The following is a 13,383-nucleotide window of genomic DNA, read 5'->3' as shown; positions in this document are numbered from 1 at the left end:
CCAGGCAAATGACCTGAAGCTGTCTCCACCTCTCACTCCCTCAGCATGACACTGGAAACTGGGCAGTTCTATTTCAGCACAGTGTCTTGCTGTCAATTCAACATATGACATGTACGGCACAAGAAAATGAGCCCTGTGAGAGCTGAGGAGCACAAGGAGTGAAAAAGGGAGGGGAGAAGACAGAAGAGGGCAGAGTTGACAACTTGCCATGTCCTTTGACACAAAGATAATGGCAGAGAGGCTTGGCTCTCAAATCCTCATCAGAACTCATGCTCCACCTGACCATGAAATAGGATACTTGCACTATGAACACTCAAAAACCTGCAGAAAATGTATAACGATTGAATTATGAAAGCTGCATGAAAAAAAAAAAATCAACCCCACCACCAAAATCTACTGACAACATTAACTCAAACAAGAAAACAAGAAAGATGCACTTTTCATACAATGATATGTATTTCAACAAACTGAAGGCTGCAACCACTATCAAAACATGAAGAAAAACTGGAAAACCCTAACTAGCACTTCACAAAAACCACTCTCTCCAGGAAGGCACAGGCACAGTCTGATGCTACCTAATGACACCAGGTATGTTTAGTGGGTCCTCAAGTCCCCTCTGACTTGAGGAGTTTCTAGCAGGTCAAGGCTCCTGCCCCATTAAGCTTCTGTAAACCACCAACATAGCTGGTGATGTCTGTTTTTCTGCCCTGGAGTTTGTAGTTTGTCCAGCAGGTTTTAAGACGTATAGAAAATACTGATCTCATTTTATTATGTTCTTATTTGCCACTAAATTGGAAGTACCCTTGAAATACCAGTTATAACAAAAGAGTTTTAAACAAGTCACACAAAATTAAATGCATCCATAAATCACAAAACCAAGTCAAAGTTAATCATGCTGTTAATACCAAAGAAGCACCATAATTAAAAATAAATACCGATTCCAATGCACAGTAAGGTAGAGTTATGCCCTCTTCCAAAGAAAATGTGGGTGATGTAAAGCTTATGTAAAAGAAAAAAGAAGTTTGTAAGATGTCCAAAGAAGAATGTGCTATCACGCCTTAAAATTACTCAGCTGTAAATTATTACTTGGGAATTACTTCAGATAATTGACAGCTCCTTAAGATTCCTCAGAGTTTGAGCTGCTGATAAAGCACAGCTTCTATGATGTGGCATGGCAGTTACCAAAACCTAAACTTGGAAAGAAACATTTCAAACTACTATTTCAAAACTACTATTTTTTAATAGTTTTGCCACTGTAATATCCTTCTAGCAAGAATGGCTGCAGATAACAGGAAATAAGCAGTGGGTTAATTAGGATTTTCGAAAATGAATATTTCTTAAAAGGAACATTATTTTTTACCTAAGACAATCCTGATAATCAGAACTGCTGATCAATCACAAGCCATAAGACAGTCTTAAAGTATGTTACTGCAGCTTTCAGACTCTCGAAGGATCCTGTACATACCCAAATCTTGTGGTTACATTACACCCACCCATATTAGTTTTCCCATTTTTCTAGATGCAACATCAGGAAGCCTTATGCAGGCTATTTTATCCTCCCCAGAAATAGGGTAAGTTAGTCTCTAGCGAAAAACATTCTGCCACGCACTGATTAATTCTAGTACCTAATCTAGCTCAGCTCATTTAGAGTGTGAACAAACTCCTCTGCACTCCAGCCTGCACAGTACACCCTCCCTGCCACATGGGGCACCTGCATCCAGAATCTACCAGGACTCTTATGAGTTACAACACAACTGAAGAACCGTGTAAATATTTTAAAAACAATTTCTTGCTGTTCTCATGGAGAAAGAGATGAAGGGAAAGGACTAGGCAATGCCGTGATTTCTGCCTTAATTTGCAGTTCACGAATAGGGGGCAATCATGGAAAGATATAACGCACACACAGTCCCTGCTGGCCCCGCACACAGAACTGTCTCCTACCACACTGTCCCCTCAGACCTCCAAGTGGCCTGGTAGAAATCCTGAACTTCACAGTCTGGGTGTTCATATAAACTGCCAGCAGTCCTTGAAGGCAACCGCTCCAATACCCAGGACATACTTCCCATCTTTTTAATGCATATTTAGAATGGAAATTGGAACCAATCAATGCACTGTAGCAGTTACAATAAATTACTATTTCACTTGGGTCCCATAATCTTTTTCACCTTCTGATTCTCAAATACACTAATCTTGCCTGATTTTGAATGTTTTAACTGCTGTTCTACAACAGGAAATCTTAGTTTGATCAAATAATTGGCTTACATGGCTTTGTGACACATGCCATCCATTCACGTACCAATAATTTTAACTGAAAAAAGAGAAGCCAAAGCACATTTCAGGAGGCACACATTATTTTGCTCAAATGAAAAAGCTAGAGCAGCCTTAAATGTAACTCAACTTGGCGCCACAGAGGATTTCAGCATTTTTTGGCCTCTACCAAAATCCAGGTGAGAAAAGGTTATTAATTGTGGCTTCAAAATTTATGAAAGAGCTCTGGAATAAAAAGCCATTATTATTATAACTACAACAAAGGCGTAAAATATATGGGAGATTATTATCAGTAAAGATTATCTTGACTGACTTCTCTTGAACATTACAAACTCATGGAGGCAAAGTGTAGAGTGTCTAATTATATGTTAGAACTCAAACAGTCCCACAGAAATCACTAGCATGACATTTTATACTAGAACTCAAAGGAGAAGAAAAAAGCCCAATTTTTTTCTTTAGTCTCTTTGGGGAAAGATATTTTCAAGGAAAATATAGTGTCTGGAACAGACAAAGACTAAGAAATATAATTGCTTTACATTCCACAAGAAAAAATACAGCCCAAGAGAGCAAGTTTTCCCTCTCTTTTGGGATGACAGCAAATGAGTAGGAGAGTTGCCTAATTGATTTAAGCCTAAGCATAAAGGAACAGTAATGAAGGTAATGAATTCAAGTATAAGAAAAGTTCAATCCATAGGCACTGCAGAAGACAGTTAAAAAGGCTGCAAAGAAAAAATTAGACAAAGTAATCCCAGACTTACAACTTCTCCCAAACTCTTATTTCAGCAATGGACAAATGGCAAAAGACTATTTCTAGTCTAAAAAAATGCTACTTAAAATTTGATATATGAATACAGAACCGTTTCTGTTTTAACAGCACCCACATCCAGCTTCGCTCCCTTTATTTGTGATTCACGTTTTGTTCTCCCTGACTTACTGCAGTGACTTCAGTAAGCTACCCAGGTATGGTATCTTTTTTTCCAGCATGGAACAGGCCCATTTAAGCTCACTGTATGATAAATTACAAGCTCTCAGTGCTGACTGCCAACAGCTATTTCATTTAGAATGGCTAAGAATAACGTATCAAATGAGCATTTGTTTATCAAACATACTAGCACATCCCACTACAATTTCTTTATGAAGAATTATTTTTAGTAGCATTCAGAAAAGTAAGCTTTTATCATTCACTAATGCAACAATCTGAACTCCCACAAATAAGAGTTTGTTTATGGTATACTGTTTTACTAGCTAATAGTCACTAAAACTTTAATCTCAGGTTTTTTGAGATTCTGAAATTTACCAGTAGGTCTTGCAAACTCCCACTTTTTATACGAAAGCCTGAGTCTTCCCAAATACATCATATTTTATTGAAAAATAAACAAAAAATGACAAGGCCGTAATTTACTAATCCCATTCCAGAGAGGAGGATAAAATTTGTGATTTACAATACAACACTATGGTACTGGTATCAAGACCTATTAGAACAGGTTGTTGGAGCAAATCTGCAGTATCCTGTTTTCTGGCTGGGGCTTATTTTTTTTTGGTTTAAATACAATTCAAAAATAAATATGGTTCTTTTAACTTTCTTTACTTTAGCCCTGATTTGCCACAGAAAAGTCTGAGGGGTTACTACTGATTAGGGCTGTTAGCTTTTCCTGCCCCAGGAACTTGGAGAACTGTGTGAACAGGACACTTCATTCTTTGCGAAGAGGAAGCTGCCATAATCATTTAATGTTAGACCTGCTTGGACTACAAAGGCCACATCCTCAGGGTACAGCTATCTCACCTCCTTAGAGCACAGGAACTATGGCCACAGAATAAATACTGAGATCCAAAAATGAAAATAACAGATTCCATTGGCTGCTGAGAAACCTGTGCCTTTTCAAATGCTCAGAGAAAGCTTGTGAAAAATACCAAATACGTATCTATAAAAATGCTACTTAAGCCAACTAATGAAAATATGGAACTGGTAAGTCACTAGTAAGAATAAATTTTCTATTAAACAACAAGTTATTTAAAATATAGGGTTATAAAAAAAATAAGCTTAATTTAACTTCAGGATATACACAGCTTGAAAAACCCATATTCCTAGTACTAGCATATTAAATGCATACACAGACACCTTAAAGCACTTGAAAATGCACATTATTTTTCCATTTTAGGCAAGTTAGAATGAAAAGAAATAGGTTGGTAGTTATTTAAATTACACTTACCGGCTCTTTTAAGCAATGAACTAACTCTAAGTCTTTTAAATGAACAGCAATTTAGCAGCAACAATCTATACATTAAACCTTTCAGAAATACTTTTAACAAAAATGCAGCAGCAATTCAAAAGCATTGAACTTCTGGGATGTTACATCCAGCACTACCACTGCAGTAATCATGCTCAAGGCATGTATCAACAATTTTGTGAGAAGAGAGTTAAAAGGAAACATCAGTCAGCTTCTGTCCATACAGGTAGATCAGGCAGCTTTTCATACATTTAATAAAGAAAGAGTTTGCATTATCCCACTTTCAAATATGCACATTTATAAAATTGTGATTAGAGATATACCAGTGGGATCTCAAATAACACCAGCAAGGCCAGAAGCAATTTTTGTTTAAAATATGTATAAAACTAAATCAAATAGTAATTAATACCTCAGGAAAATTGCTTTGCAGAGTTCATACAATTCCAGTAACTAAGATGGTTTTCTCTACCTCTGAATTTCTAGATTTGTGTTCACAACCAAGACAACTGTTCGTCAGTCTAGATTAGAGCCATCACACATCCTGTGATTATCCTGTATTTATTCCATCTGTGTAAGCTAACAAGTGCATTTCATTCAAGTAATAAGGCCATGCTGGAAAAAGATAATTATCGTCCTATTTGGAAATATTCTGCTATGAGACAGAATTGCACTCTGCATGTGTAACTAATGGGCATTCAAGCAAACTATTATTATTTTACCTTTCAAGAAAGGTTTCTCCTTTCAGTTATTTTATTTGATAACTGAGCCTATTCTTCAAAACCCGTAGCTGCCCCGAAAACTCTGTTTATTATGGCTAAACCTAAATACTGGCTGGAGCTGTCAGGTAATATTGTAAAATATTTAAGTTACACATCAAGTACTCACATTATCAAATATTAGCACTGACATCTATTTGAAGACACAAACACAGAAAATAAACAAAGACAATGCATTTTCTGGAATCATTAAATTCAGTGTAATTCAACCAAAGCAGTTACTCTGTACTCACATACTGAAATTGTTTTGTATCATTCTGACAGGAGAAAATCTGCTATCATTACACAGACATTTTAAAAGGGAAAAAAATCAAACAAAAAACCAAACCCCCATTTTTTATTTTTACATTAAATTCCAGAGCAGCTAAGAAGAGTTTATATCCTCTAACAATTTGTCAGTGCTCACAAAATATGTAAAATTCCAAATCTTCTTTCCATTCATTTTTAATAGCACATAGTAGAATACAAAATGAGTTCTAGGAAACTACAGCCTCAGAAACATCTGGAGAAAACAAAGTACCAGGAAATATCTCTCTAACAGGGAGTTTAATACTTTGGATAGATATTATGGCAATGATCCATGTATCTACTAAGCATTTTGTTGAACTTACAGCCCTACTTATGAAGTCCCTTACTCTAATACTGTATTTTAATTCTTTGAACTATGTAACACTTAGTACTTCTCATTCATCCTTCTATTTGTGTTTAAAATTCCAAGAGCCAGGACGAACACCTTGCTAAAAACTGAAGAGAACATACATAGGATTTTAAATACTCTGGGGCTTGGCATTCTGCTAAAACCTAAGGCAACAGCAGATGCCAGGCTTATGGAGGGGCTAGGAAGGAGCAAAGTGATGAGGAGAAAGTGAGGAAGTAGAGTTCATCAGCTTGATTTTCATTGGTACACACCATATAAAGCATAGCAATGCAGGTCTTTGTCTGCCTTTTCTATGCAACTACGTAACAGGAGACTTAAAACCCAGTGCATACAAGTCCCACATTCCTTCACTGCAAAAGTGCTAATCTTGGGAAGGCAGCATGGGAAGAAGAAACTCCAACACGCAAGTTCTGGGGCCAGTCTGAAGAGTATTCCAAAGTTTAAAACAAGCAGAATAGCAGGCAAAGCAAAAGTGATACTGAGTCCTACAAAACAGGGAAGGAAGAAGCAGCAAAGGAAGAAACACACATAGATTTGATGATGACAAATCATTAAGGGCTGAGCTACTGCCTCCTGAAAAGATTCTTCCAAATGGGAGGAATGAATGGCGAAAAGAGAGGCAGAAAAGAATACTGACAGTGATACTGACAGTGCAATTTGTGAATAAACACGACCATAGCAGTAATAATCAGTAGTGTAGCAGGGAAGGAACAAGTTGGTTCATCTAACAGGGAAGCTGATGTAGAGGGGTTTGGCTGGAGGTGTTAATTACTGAGCCAGTCACAGTTTAACAGCTCCCACCCCCAACACTCATCTTCTCCAGTGGTCTGTTTCCTTTCCATCATCTTCTCTTTAAACTTAGTTTAAACTTTACTTTGGTTCTCCTTGCCTCAAAACAGCTTCAACAGCCCTTATTCTTAAAAAAAGAAAAAAAGGGGGAGAAAGGGGGGGATAAAAAAAAGCCTCTCCTCAACTCCAGTTTGAACAAGATACCTTCCAGCAGTAAGTTTGTACATTTTACCTACAGTATTCATGGTAAAGGTCACTGTTTCTTCCTCCCAAAGGTCCAACACAGCAGAGAAAGCTTACTGAATTTATTTCATTAGTTTCCTAATTCTTATGTGTCCTTAAGTGATTCTACTGCTGCTGAACAGTGCTTCATATCAAGGCAGTATTCAGGGTCCAGAAACAGGCCAACATCCTGCACTTTTGAAAGGAAAGTTGAATTTAACCGGCCCCCTGTGGCACAGGTCAACTGTTTCATTATATTCGTTGTTTCATTATCTTATGTCTGCTAATCACCATTTTATTATTTAACACTCCAGCATAACTGGAAGACTAACACATCACAATGAGTTTCTTGAATAGTGAACACTTCCTGGGTTGCTTCATTTTTAAACTCAGACAAGAATTTCAAAAAGGTTTGACTGATAAAGGTAATCCCGGAACAACTTTTCTTATGGGTCACTCCATCAAATGAGAGTATATATGGGGATGGAGGAAGGGATAGGTTTATGTGTATCCCCTCTGACTTATGTCCATAATTGTCTGCAGACAAGCACATTTTCTGCAAATCAATGTATGTAGTCAATCCGTTAATATTTGATAACTTCTGAGCACCTGAGACACAGATCTAAAACAGAGAGAAAAGGAAGAAGAAACAAGAACTACTACCTGTTACCACAAGTATTTTGTCCAGAATTTGAGTTTTGTATCATTCTTGTAATATAAAAATAATAATAGCTCTCTTGCATGGTACTTCTGACACTCTTTATAGATATAACATGCAACTTCAGCAAATGTGGAAGATCAAAATCCACCAATTGCTCAGGTTACTTGCAAACAAACTTTGCCAAGCTTTCCCCAGTTCTCTTAAGATTTTGTGCTGTTGTCCGTAACAAAGGCCCAGTGGATTTAACTGAGTTTACAGTGTACCTCTAAAAGCAAAACTTCTAAAGTTTGTGAATTTGTCAGATTTACTTTTTCTCTCAAATCTCTTTTGAACACAGGAGATTACCAAAGAGACAGAGATGAGGAGCAATATTTTTGTGATAAAAAGGCTTTTTCAAGACAGAAACTTTAATGCCTCTATTAGAAGTTTTCAGACCCCATGCTGCCTTCATAAGCAGGTACTGTTGAGTATACTACTTGGATACCAAATGCCTATTTCCATGTCACAAGCACACTCTTGGCAGAGCAGACCCCACCTCCGCTAGACAGGTGATGAAGGAAGGCCTTTGGAGGACACCACCCATTGTCACGCCTTGCAACCTGATGGATGACCAGCACCACTAGAGAGATAAACACGTCTTCCCTCTATCTACAGTACTTTTTTCCTACTGCATCAAGGGCTGCTTAGTGTTTTGGGTTTTTTAATAAAATAATCACATTTTCTTATACCCACAAAAGCGTCTTTTTTGGCATCACTACCAACATGGTCTGTTGTGCTTATTGACCTGAAGAGTTTCTGATTTAAGGATTTTGAGTAATGTCGTAACATAAAACTTCACAGCTGTTCAGTCAAGTATTTTCACCAGAATATTTTGGGTAACATTTCCATTCAATTTACGAATGATGGGGCTCATACGTGATGATAGAAGTGACACTTATTCTTCCACCTACCTCCATCTGATTCATTTTAGTATTAATAACAAAATTCACTGACATTTCTTCATGGTTACCAACATTTGGCTTTTTTGTGCCAGGCATTGCGGTCTGGGTGGATTGGGAGGCTTAGCCTGTAGAGCGGCTTTGCTGGTCAGGCTTCTTTGGTGTTTCTCCATGACAGAATATAAGGCTTATATTTGGCTCCTCTGTTACAGTGGCACCATCTCATACAAGTCATGCAAGGCTACAGATTCAGTAGCTGCTGTGCCATCAGGTATTTGAGTTTTTTCAGCTGCGCCTTTCACTGCTCATAGTGCTAGAGTGAGAGGAGTACACAGCGCCTGCTGTACCTCAGTGTCCCTGAAGCTAATCTACAACAGAGAACCTGGCGGAAAGGCACCTTTCATGTACATTCCCACCACACTCCAAACACATTCAGACACACACACCTTACTAAAATCACTGGACTCAAAGATTGCTGCTGGCCAGCTCTGAAATCTCACTGACATGAAAACACTTCAGACACAGATTGATTTCAAGGTGACATTTTGCTTCTCACGCATGTTCAGTGGGATTTGTCATTAACACTCCACAATTAGCAACTTCTCCTAGTCTCTGGTATCACTAATAATTGAAGATACCGTAAAAGACATCTTAGCATCAGAGAAGTATGAATCAAATCTGTATTCAGACAAGAATAAAACCAGTAAGCCCATGTAAAAAAGTCTATTATATGCATCAGATGGTTCATATATAAGGCAGATAATGATGGAAAAGGTTTCGCCAAAGATCACAGCTCCTTAGACACTGCCTAACACAAACACAATACATATCATAAGCCTCCTGTACTCGATTCTTCATGGAAGATTTTCTCCCACATAGTAAGGTTACTGTGCAATTACTGAAAAACAACTAAACCTGGTTAATAACAATTAATAGAAAATACCGAATATATACTGCAAGAAATGTTCTAAATACATACTGGAATGAAGAGGGGGGACACACAGAAATTAACATTCCAAAACCTGGAAATAATGTTAAATATTCACCAGAATTTGGAAAAAAAAAAAAGTTGAACTTTCATCTATGCAGTAAAACGTAGTTTCCCTTCCTACAGGACATTAATTGTTCTTCTAACAGTGAAGTCGTCTCAGGTTACCTACTAAAAAAACACACCAGGATGCACAGGCTTCAGGATGCATGCAGTCTTGGTAAAATCTTTAGTTGACTGATGTCATTAAAGCTCTTCTTCAAGGCAATGGACTCTAGACAATTTGCAGTGCACAAGGTGGTTTGACCAGTCTTGGAAGACTGAGCTATTGATGAGTAGGAGGAAAAATGATCTTGTGCACTCCTGTAGTACACAAATGCACCTACTCATCAAGCACCAAGTACTTTAATGTTCAAAAGAACATCTTCAGGCCTATTTCACTGTAGAGTTTACATTAACATAATGTAACATCCACCTGTTTATGTTACCAAGTTGTTACATATGTGTATGGTTTAACAGTTAAAGTACTGCTCCATTATCTCAGTACTCAAAAATGGCTGAAACATTATTTCCCAATAATGGCACCCAATGGTCCCAAACTTGGCACCCAAAATGATAATTATGTGAAAGTCTCAGAGAGTTTACAGCGCAACAAAAAATTCTTACAAAAGTCCAGAACTTCATTCACCTTCTGGGATACTGTATGCAATTTACATAAACAAGCACATGCACACACACACAAACTGTTTTGTATATCCTATAAATCTATTTGATTTTCATCATTTGCCAAGAGTCATTTCACTGGCTCTACATTCTTACAAGGATGTTTTTGAGATCTCTCAGTTAGGTATGTGTGTACTCCTGAGGAAAACAATTTGCTTTCCAGAACTCCCTCTGACACAGGACTACATCTCCTCCTTTGAAAAAATAATAAATAATGCATACAACAGGTAGTTTTGTATATAGATGAATAAAATATTTCATAGTCTTCACACCTTCAGCAAAAGATTACCGAGGAAACAAAAAAAAAAAAAAAAAAATACACTGAATAAGGTGAAAGATAGTTTTCAGGAAAGAAGAAAAGCCAAATCCAGGAAATAAACTATTTACATAAGGTAGAGGAGCGATTGGCCATTAAAGTGATTGTTCATTTCTTAGTTTCTTGGCTGCAAATGAAGTGGTACACATTCTGCATGCATAAACCAAGGTATGAAAGATTTCACCCTCTCCCCTTCTACCAAAAAATATCCATTAGTCTCTTGCTACTGGTAAATCTGATGATGGTGCTTACTACAGCTGTCAGACATAGCCTGAGATCCTATGGTTATCTGCACCTCTTCATCAAATTTCTACTTTTAGTTCTCTATTTCTGCAATAAAAGTTATGTGTTTGAGAATTACATTTTAAAGTAACTATTTACATTTCACCCATGTTTTAGAATAAAGCCAGGAAAAAACAATTACTGCAGGGAAGTGATGACCTCTCTTTTTCATCAGCTATAGCTTTCCACTGTTTGAGGAACCTCTCTCAAGAAAGGCTACTCACAGTGGGTCAAAGCACACTGAAAAATGCAATTGCAATATCAAAAGGTCGTGTTTGATATTAAAATGGAACTTCATTATACCTGGGTATGATTTGACAACAATTTCCTGGAAATCATATTGTAGATCATTCTAAGAACAAGTAGCACACAGAGGGAACTGAATGAACCCACTGCAAATAAGGAGAAGCAGCAGATGAGGATGGGCAAATGAAGAGATGAAGACTAGCCTGAGAAGCTAAGGAAAACCAAGACAATTCTTTGCAGCCAATACTCTGCACCAAAAGCAAGTTACTTCCAAAAAGAAATTCTACCCTCTCTCCTATAATACAGATTTGAGTTTCCTGTGCCAATTTACTGAATTACTAACTAACAGGCTTTTCAGAAGGCATTGTCTCAGTTGCTTTCATATGACCATTAACTGTTCTGGGTTCCACCTGTTCATTTCTTTCCAACAGTAGGAGCACAGGAATGACATTTTTGCTCAACCATTCAGTAGGAGAGAAAGAGTCCTCCCACACAGGCAATAACCTGTGTTGTACCCAGATGTGAAAAAGAAAATGTAAGCAAATTAGACACATTTGTTAATTACAGACATTCAGATTTATTTTTAAGGTATGCTTACATTTAGAACATAAGCTAGTGGAGACATGAATTCATAAACATACAATCTAACCAATGACCTTATTAACCAGACACTCATTACAATGACAAAACCAAATTTGTATGATAATGTGTTGTATTCTTGAGTCCTTTCATTTGAATTTAACCTGAAATGGTATCTCTGAAAACACCCACAATTTATTGTCAGATAACCTGACAAGCTTGTGATCATAGCTCATGAACTAGGGATTATGGCTGCCTAGTGGAATGAGGAAAAATGTTTTTCTGCACCATGCAAAAGGTAAATAGCTTTCTGTCTTCCCTTTCCCGAAAGAGTAAATACTGATCACAGCATCATGAAACAAATTTCATGCCTCAGTGGTCAAATTTGGGCAGCTACCATATGAATTGTGATTCCCTCAAGGCTCTTGCAATTGCAAAAAGTTCTACAATACTCCATAAATTAACAGACTTCATGTTCCACAGGGACTAAGAGTGGGAAAGACTTGAAAAGAGAAAAAAAAAAGTGAGGGAAGTGAAGTATGGATTTCACTTAGGACTGCGTCAAGGCCTGGGCATTATTAAACTAAGAACATCTATGCTATTTCCAACAAGTACTCAGGAAAGACATGGAGACTAAAATAATGAACCAACTCACAGCTATGCATTTGTTTTAAAGAACATATCGCCCTCACAGTCCAGCAGACTGTAAAAAGTAAAGAATTTGTTCACAAGATAAATGTGTACCTCTCAATTTGAAGTCTGCTGCATAGAAGCAGAGAGGTACTAAATAAAAGAGACAGAAGTACAGTAGTGAAATCCTGCCACTACTGGAAACTGCAGAAATGTCATTGAATTCAGTGGGTTTGTGATTTCATCCTGGCAATTTACCTGTACTTCAGACTAACAATGTGAATCTGGAAAAAAATGACAGGTACTGGAAATCATTTGGGAGCAAATTATCTCTGAATAGTATTCTGAATTTGTCAAATCCAAACAGATTAGGCCTCCTGATATGACTTAGATGGCAGAAATGCTGAGAAGCCCCTGATAATATCACTCAACTGTATTTATTTATTTATTTACTATGATTTGCCCTTAAGGTTTTATATGTGTAATGAAACAAACCACCAAAAGGATAGTAGAAAAGTCTTAGTCTTACTGGTGAACAAACTAGGCACATCATAGAGATTGCATGAAAAAACCTGAATCCCTCTTACCTGAGTGCTATCGTAAATATTCCCAGAGAATGGTGCTCATTTTATTCTGGCTCTAGAGCATATAAGAATGTCTTTTATTGAGATGTTTTGTAGTTGAATATTGGGTTTAGTGCAACTGGGAATGAAAAGATCTTTAATGTCCATTTAACCAGTCACATGATGTAAAAGATACCATGTTTTCTGATAGCTGTTACTGACAGCTGCACTGTACTCATAGTCCTGCAGCAGTGTCATGAGATGTCACACACAGGCATATACAAAATTCCTCAGCAGCACACCATGAAACCAGAGAGTCAGGTGATGAATGGAGAGCTGCAAGGCCTGGGGATCTGTTCCCTGATAACAACCTAGTGCGCTGAAGTACAGCTGATCCTGTAGGGAAGTGTTATCTCATAGCCTCGATTTGCAGCATCCCACACATGGAGCTGTTTGATCAGTCTTACTGTAAGATGCAGCAGACATCTGTGGAAACTGGCAAACAAGCACAAAAAT

The 13,383-nt window shown here is 37.5% G+C and overlaps 1 protein-coding gene across 13 annotated transcripts in view; it reads right to left on the bottom strand.

Annotated features, from left to right (window-relative positions):
• The window catches only part of PTPRM (protein tyrosine phosphatase receptor type M), a 454,918-nt gene that overhangs the window by 287,780 nt on the left and 153,755 nt on the right, over positions 1-13,383 (bottom strand). The gene's annotated exons all lie outside the window — the stretch shown is intronic.

The sequence above is a fragment of the Corvus kubaryi genome, unplaced genomic scaffold (assembly GCF_017639235.1).
Source record: "Corvus kubaryi isolate FWS band 111438036 unplaced genomic scaffold, C.kubaryi_AGA036_p1.0 132, whole genome shotgun sequence".
NCBI classification, from domain to species: domain Eukaryota; kingdom Metazoa; phylum Chordata; class Aves; order Passeriformes; family Corvidae; genus Corvus; species Corvus kubaryi.
The sequence above is the reverse complement of the archived record's forward strand: the minus strand, read 5'-3'. Positions and strand labels throughout refer to the sequence as shown.